Raw genomic sequence first — 6,032 nt, 5'->3', positions numbered from 1 at the left:
GTGGGAGAATGCTAGCTTATTTGAGGAGATAAGATTTGTTCTATTTATTTGACAGAGAGAGTGATACCTTCCATTTGTTGGCTCACTCCCCAAATGGCTTCAATTGCTAGAGTTGGCCCAGGAGCCTAGCACTCCATCCAGCTCTACCATGCAGATGTTGGGGGGGGCTCAGGCACTTGGATCATCTTTTGGTGCTTTCCCAGGTGCTTTGGCAGGAAGTTGTATCAGAAGTGAAGCATTGGGACTTGAACTAGTGCTTATATGGAATGCCTGTGTTGCCAGCAGCGGCTTAATCGGCTGTGCCACAATGCTGCCTCCCCCTCCCCCGTTATATAACATTTTTAAGCATTGAAAATAAACTTTGCATACTTAGAAAAAAAAAAGTCCAGATTTTATTAAATTAAAATAGCAATGGAGGCTAGTTCTGTTGCTTACGTGCAGCCCAGCGGGGTTCCCAGCGTGCACTGCACGTGCTGGAGGCTCAGACCAACCAGAGTGGTCGCCATGTCTGGGGCTGGCGAAGCAGTGCTTGGAGCACGTGGCAACCATTCTCGCTGTGCGGGAGGCAGCGCTGTGCTGGGCTTCGGGCAGTGCTCATACACAGCGGAAGAGTGCCAGGCCATCCCGAGTGCTCTCAGGGAGCGGCTGGGCCCCGAAGACAGCAGCGGCCGCCGGGCTGGAGGAGACCAGCAGGTGTGTTACTCTGAGGGTCACAAGGTTATTAGCCCGGCCAATGAGATGTTTGGGTACAATGTCTGGGCGCACTCCGTCACGCGGCAGAATGCGACCTCAACAATGGCAAGTTCTACGGAGAGGCTGCGCGTTTGTGAGGGCGCAGTTGAAGGCTGGCTCCTATCATGGAGATGTCGGCTGCCGTGTTCGTGAGGGCCTCAAGTCCAAGGCCTTGGCTTTGGAGAAGGCGAGCCAGGAAGCTGCGACCAATGGGCTGAAGCGAGCACTCAGGAGTTTTGGGAATGCACTTGGAAATTGCACCCTGGACAAAGACTGCCTGTGGTCCCTGAATAAGCTTCTATGCGGGTTACCTCTTGAAGTAGATTTGAATAAAGCAAAGAGACAAGATTTTGAACCATCTGTGGCACAGGCAAGATATAACAGCTGCCACCTTGGCTCTGGGACTCCTACGACCTCAGGAGGTGACCTCCCCCTGCAGACCAAGCCACCCTGATAATCCCCACCTTGTGACACAGGGGGATAAGGACAGCCGCTCCGGAACTCGGGCCTGTCTGCTCCAGGAGGAGCAAGGCCACCCCGCAGCGGAAGCCCTGGCTAAAGAACTGCAGCGACATTTCCGGGAGCGAATGCAGAGACAGCAGCAAGTGCAGACCCCTGCCCAGCCAGTGGGAACGGAACCCGGAGGAGGCACGCCCTGCCCCGCCCGCGATGCATAGCACTCCCATACCTGCTGTCTCTGACCTGGGCACGGCAAAAGACTCCCTTGCAGAGAACTTCGAAGACACCCTGGACCTGTGGGATGAGACTCCAGACATCCTGGACAGTGTTGTCAAGGCCTCCTGGAGAGCAGCACCAGCCCAGACGTCTACCACGCCAACCTGGAATGACCTGGAGCTGGAGCTCTGGAACAAGATTCCCCCATAGCCTTTGCCGCCAGAAACCACAAACAAAATCTGCACCCCGGCATCCCCAAATTCACAACACTAACCAGCATGTAACAGGAGACTGTGCATCTCACAGGAACAGCCGGGACATGAAGAAAAGGAAACGGGACCTGTCCTGAGGCTCAGGCCACATGGCCTGGACTTCGTTACCAAGCTGCTTTGGGAGCTACTTTTTTTTTTTTTTTTTTTCGACAGGCAGAGTGGACAGTGAGAGAGAGAGAGAGAGAAAGGTCTTCCTTTTTGTCGTTGGTTCACCTTCCAATGGCTGCCGCGGCTGGCGCGCTGCTGCCGGCGCGCTGATCCGATGGCAGGAGCCAGGTGCTTCTCCTGGTCTCCTATGGGGTGCAGGGCCCAAGCACTTGGGCCATCCTCCACTGCACTCCCTGGCCACAGCAGAGAGCTGACCTGGAAGAGGGGCAACCAGGACAGGATCGGTGCCCCGACCGGGACTAGAACCCGGTGTGCCGGCGCCGCAAGGCGGAGGATTAGCCTAGTGAGCCGCGGCGCCGGCCTGGGAGCTACTTTTGAGTCATGAACTTGTTCATCGTCCCGGAGGAATGGACTGTTTGCACGAGTTCACACCGGGGTTCATCCTGAACCTTCCCAGGGGATCTGTCGGAGCCTGCTGCAGAGAAAGCCGAGTGCCTGAGGATGTCACACGCGGCAGTGGTGGGGTGGTGGTGGGGAGGTGGGGGGGGGATGGAGTGGGGGTCTTGGACAGATGAAATGCCTTGCCTTTGGCCCTTGAGGCTTTTCAGTATTTATTCCTACACAACTGTGTTAATAAAGACAGACAGGCATTTTAGGACTCGCCCATGGCCGCTTGCCTCCAAGCAGTGTAGGCCACACTTGAGTGCCAGCTTTAGCGGCCTTGATAAATTGTAGCAAGGAATCCCCTGCCTTTCTTTCCCTTTTCCTGAGAACAAGGCAGGTGCTGCTGCCTCTTTAGATCAAGCAGGTGGCCGAGTCCCTGTGCTACGTTGGCCTCCTGCATCTCTGAGGGATAGGTTCTAAGACGCCCGGTGGCTACTGAACTCTCAGTGACAAACCCTGTCAGTGAGTGCCTTGTCCACCTTTACTAAGCATTTTTGCTGTAACTTTTGCAGCTTGTGGGGTGATAGAAAAGGACATTTTTCTTCCTCACAGTCTCACAGCAGATTAGTTCTTTTGTTTTGTTTTGTTTTCTGTGAAAATTGTTGAACTCTTCACTTAGTATAGAGTTGTTCTTCTGTGTATAAAATTAATCGAAAATGGATCTTAGTGGAGAATAGAACTTGGAATGGGAGAGGGAGGAGGAGGAGGGGTGGGAGAGTGGGTTGGAGAGTGGGTATGATGGGAAGAATCACTAGATTCCTAAAGTTGTACTTATGAAATGCATGAAGTTTGTATTCCTTAAATAAAAGGTTTCTTTGGGGGGACAATAAATTAAAAAACACTAATAATGCATAGCCTTGTAGTAAGAGTTAATAGGGTATTTATAAAGTACCTGGTGCATGGGAGGTCCTCAATAAATGTTCACTTCTTTAATGTGAAATTTGTAACCATTTGCAGTAGCATTGTTTATGTTACCACCTCCATAAACCATGGGATTTCATAGAAAAGACCTTAAGGTCTGAATTTACGAGTTTGTGTGTACTGATTTCAGCATGTTCTAAGTGTACAAGCAAAAAACCAAGAACTAACAATGGATTTTGGATAGCTGTGCAAAGTCAGCAGCCAGAGGATATCTAAGAACTAGTAGGAGCTTATTGGTAAGTGGTGGTGGTGGTGGTGGTGGGGGTATGGGGGACGGGACAGAAGTCACTTATTGTCCTAGACCAAATAAATTTTGGAAATAGTTAATAATTCTTATCAGTAGAATGCTCTTGAATAGAGTCATAAATTTCTGTCCTTTTGATAGAAGAGTCTTTTTTTCTGTTTTAGATGATGGAAAACAGTATGGAACAAAACAAATCCTCAGTTACCATAAAGCTGTATGACAGACAAAACAAAAATACTTGGAGCCGGCACGGTGGCGCAGTAGGTTAATTCTCCACTTGCGGCGCCGGCATCCCATATGGACGCTGGTTCTAGTCCTGGCTGCTTTTTTTTTTTTTTTTGACAGGCAGAGTGGACAGTGAGAGAGAGAGACAGAAAAAGGTCTTCCTTTTGCCGTTGGTTCACCCTCCAATGGCCGCCGTGGCTGGCGCACCGCGCTGATCCAAAGCCAGGAGCCAGGTGCTTCTCCTGGTCTCCCATGGGGTGCAGGGCCCAAGCACTTGGGCCATCCTCCACTGCACTCCCTGGCCATAGCAGAGAGCTGGCCTGGAAGAGGGGCAACCGGGACAGAATCCGGCGCCCCGACCGGGACAAGAACCCGTTGTGCCGGCGCCGCTAGAAGGAGGATTACTGGCTGCTCTTCTTCTAATCCAGCTCTCTGCTCTGGCCTGGGAAAGCAGTCGAAGATGGCCCAAGTGCTTGGGTCCCTGCACCCCTGTGGGAGACTGGAAGAAGATCCTGACTCCTGGCTTTGGATTGGCTCAGCTCCAGCCATTGCAGCCATCTGGGGAGTGAACCAATGGACAGAAGACCTTTCTCTCTGTCTCTCCCTCTCACTGTCTGTAACTCTACCTCTCAAATAAAATAAATAAAAATCTTTAAAAAAACGAAAAATACATGAGATATAGGTTAGATCAATAATAGGAGGGGTGGGGCTAGCAAGAAAGGGGTGTGGGAGGTGCAGATACACACCAGGAGTCCTAACTGCCGATTAGGTAGGACGGTCTCATGGAGCAGGAGCGTTTGAGCGAAGGTCTGAGGAATGTGTGAGAGTGAGGGAAAGACTATTCTAAGAAGAAAGAATAACTCACACAGAAGAATTCCTCTCAATTCCAGGAACAGCAAAGAGGCCAGGTTGTTTGAATGCAGTAACCAAGGAAAGTTAGGAGGAGAATTTCTAGGTCATGACAAGACACTGGATGTTTCTGGGTGAGATAGAAAGTCATTGAACCATAACTATGTTGGGGCCAGCATTGTGGTGCAGCATGTTAAGTCACCGCCTGTGACACTGGCATACCTTACGGGTAAGTGCTTGAGTCCTGGCTGCTCTGCTTCCAGTCCAGCCAAGTAACATAATTCAGTTAAACTTTTAGAAATTCACTCTGACAGTCTTGTGAGGAACAGGTCACAGTGACATGGGCAATGTGATGGAAGCTTATTGCAGTGGTCCAGGTAGGAGTTGACAGCGGTTTGGGCAAAAACACCTCAGTTGGAGGAGGGAGTGGCTGAGGCTGTGTTTCACAAAGAGTAAGTGAAGTGTGGTGCTGGTTTGGATGCAAGATAAGGAGAAAACAGCAAAATTAAGGAGAATTGCAATGTTATGATCAACAAGTGATGAACCAGATTTGAGAGGCTGCAAAATGTTGTGACAGGAGTAGCTGGTGATGTTGGGGGAGGATGAGGGAAGAGCAAGGGAAATTGTGTCCTAAAGGCTATGTGTTGTGTCTTGGGTGACTGTGGAAACGCAGGTTGTGAGATTGGGTGGATGATGGCTGGAGACTGACTAGTGGATTTAGCTTCATGGGAGTCACTCCGATTGTTAGAGTGGTGAATGGAAGAAAACACACATAATCAAGTTTTCAGAGAAATTTGCTATAAATGGGAGGGGCAAGTATGATGGTAGAAGGAGAGGGAAGAAGACTCAAGAGGAATTATAAAACAGAAATACATTGTTTTAGATACAAAATTGGCAAAGACTGATTATAGCAAAGGGTCCTTAGACTGAAGTGACTTATGTCCGCTAGAAAGAGATGTGCTCAGAAGAGAGAAAGCTGAATTCAACAAGAATTGAGAGAATACGAAAGCACTGTATGATGAGAGACTGGGTTATCAGAATTAGGCAGGCATGGAAACAGCTGCTTTTTCTTTTAAGCACATCTAGTATCCTCTTTACGCCCCATTTTTCTCCTTTGTAAAAGGTTGTTATGAACACTGAATAAGAATACATGTACCCCTCCAGAGTCCAAGTGGCGCTTCTTGCCACATGAGATCAAAAGAGAAATGGCATCTCTTTCGGGAAGTTCTGCCCAATCACCCTCAGAAGGTAGGCTCAGCGTCAGTAGAAAGTGATAACCGAGAGACGGAAGACTTGAGTGCAGTGGTTTCTGCTGTCTCATTGCCACAGAATGGAGCCACATCAGAATCTCCCCAGCAGCAATGCAAGCGGCAGAGCTAAAGGTGGCATAGGAGAGCTTCGGAGAGGGAAGGTGGAGCTTGCAAGTCGACCCTGGTGAGAGAGAGGCTGCACTTGCACAACTCAAGATCCTCACCACACATCCCTGGGGAAGCAAGGGACCAGGAGCTCTGATTAACCCAGCAGGGCGGACACTGCCTCCTGCCTTTCCCGGCAGGCTGATT

The 6,032-nt window shown here is 50.0% G+C and overlaps 1 pseudogene; it reads left to right on the top strand.

Moving 5' to 3' along the window:
• The first annotated feature begins 504 nt into the window (after window positions 1-504).
• On the top strand, window positions 505-1,756 carry LOC133762410 (DNA repair protein RAD52 homolog; annotated as a pseudogene).
• The last annotated feature ends 4,276 nt before the right edge of the window (window positions 1,757-6,032 follow it).

This window comes from Lepus europaeus, chromosome 6, assembly GCF_033115175.1.
Source record: "Lepus europaeus isolate LE1 chromosome 6, mLepTim1.pri, whole genome shotgun sequence".
Taxonomy (NCBI): Eukaryota; Metazoa; Chordata; class Mammalia; order Lagomorpha; family Leporidae; genus Lepus; species Lepus europaeus.
This window is presented reverse-complemented; position numbering and strand designations above follow the sequence as displayed.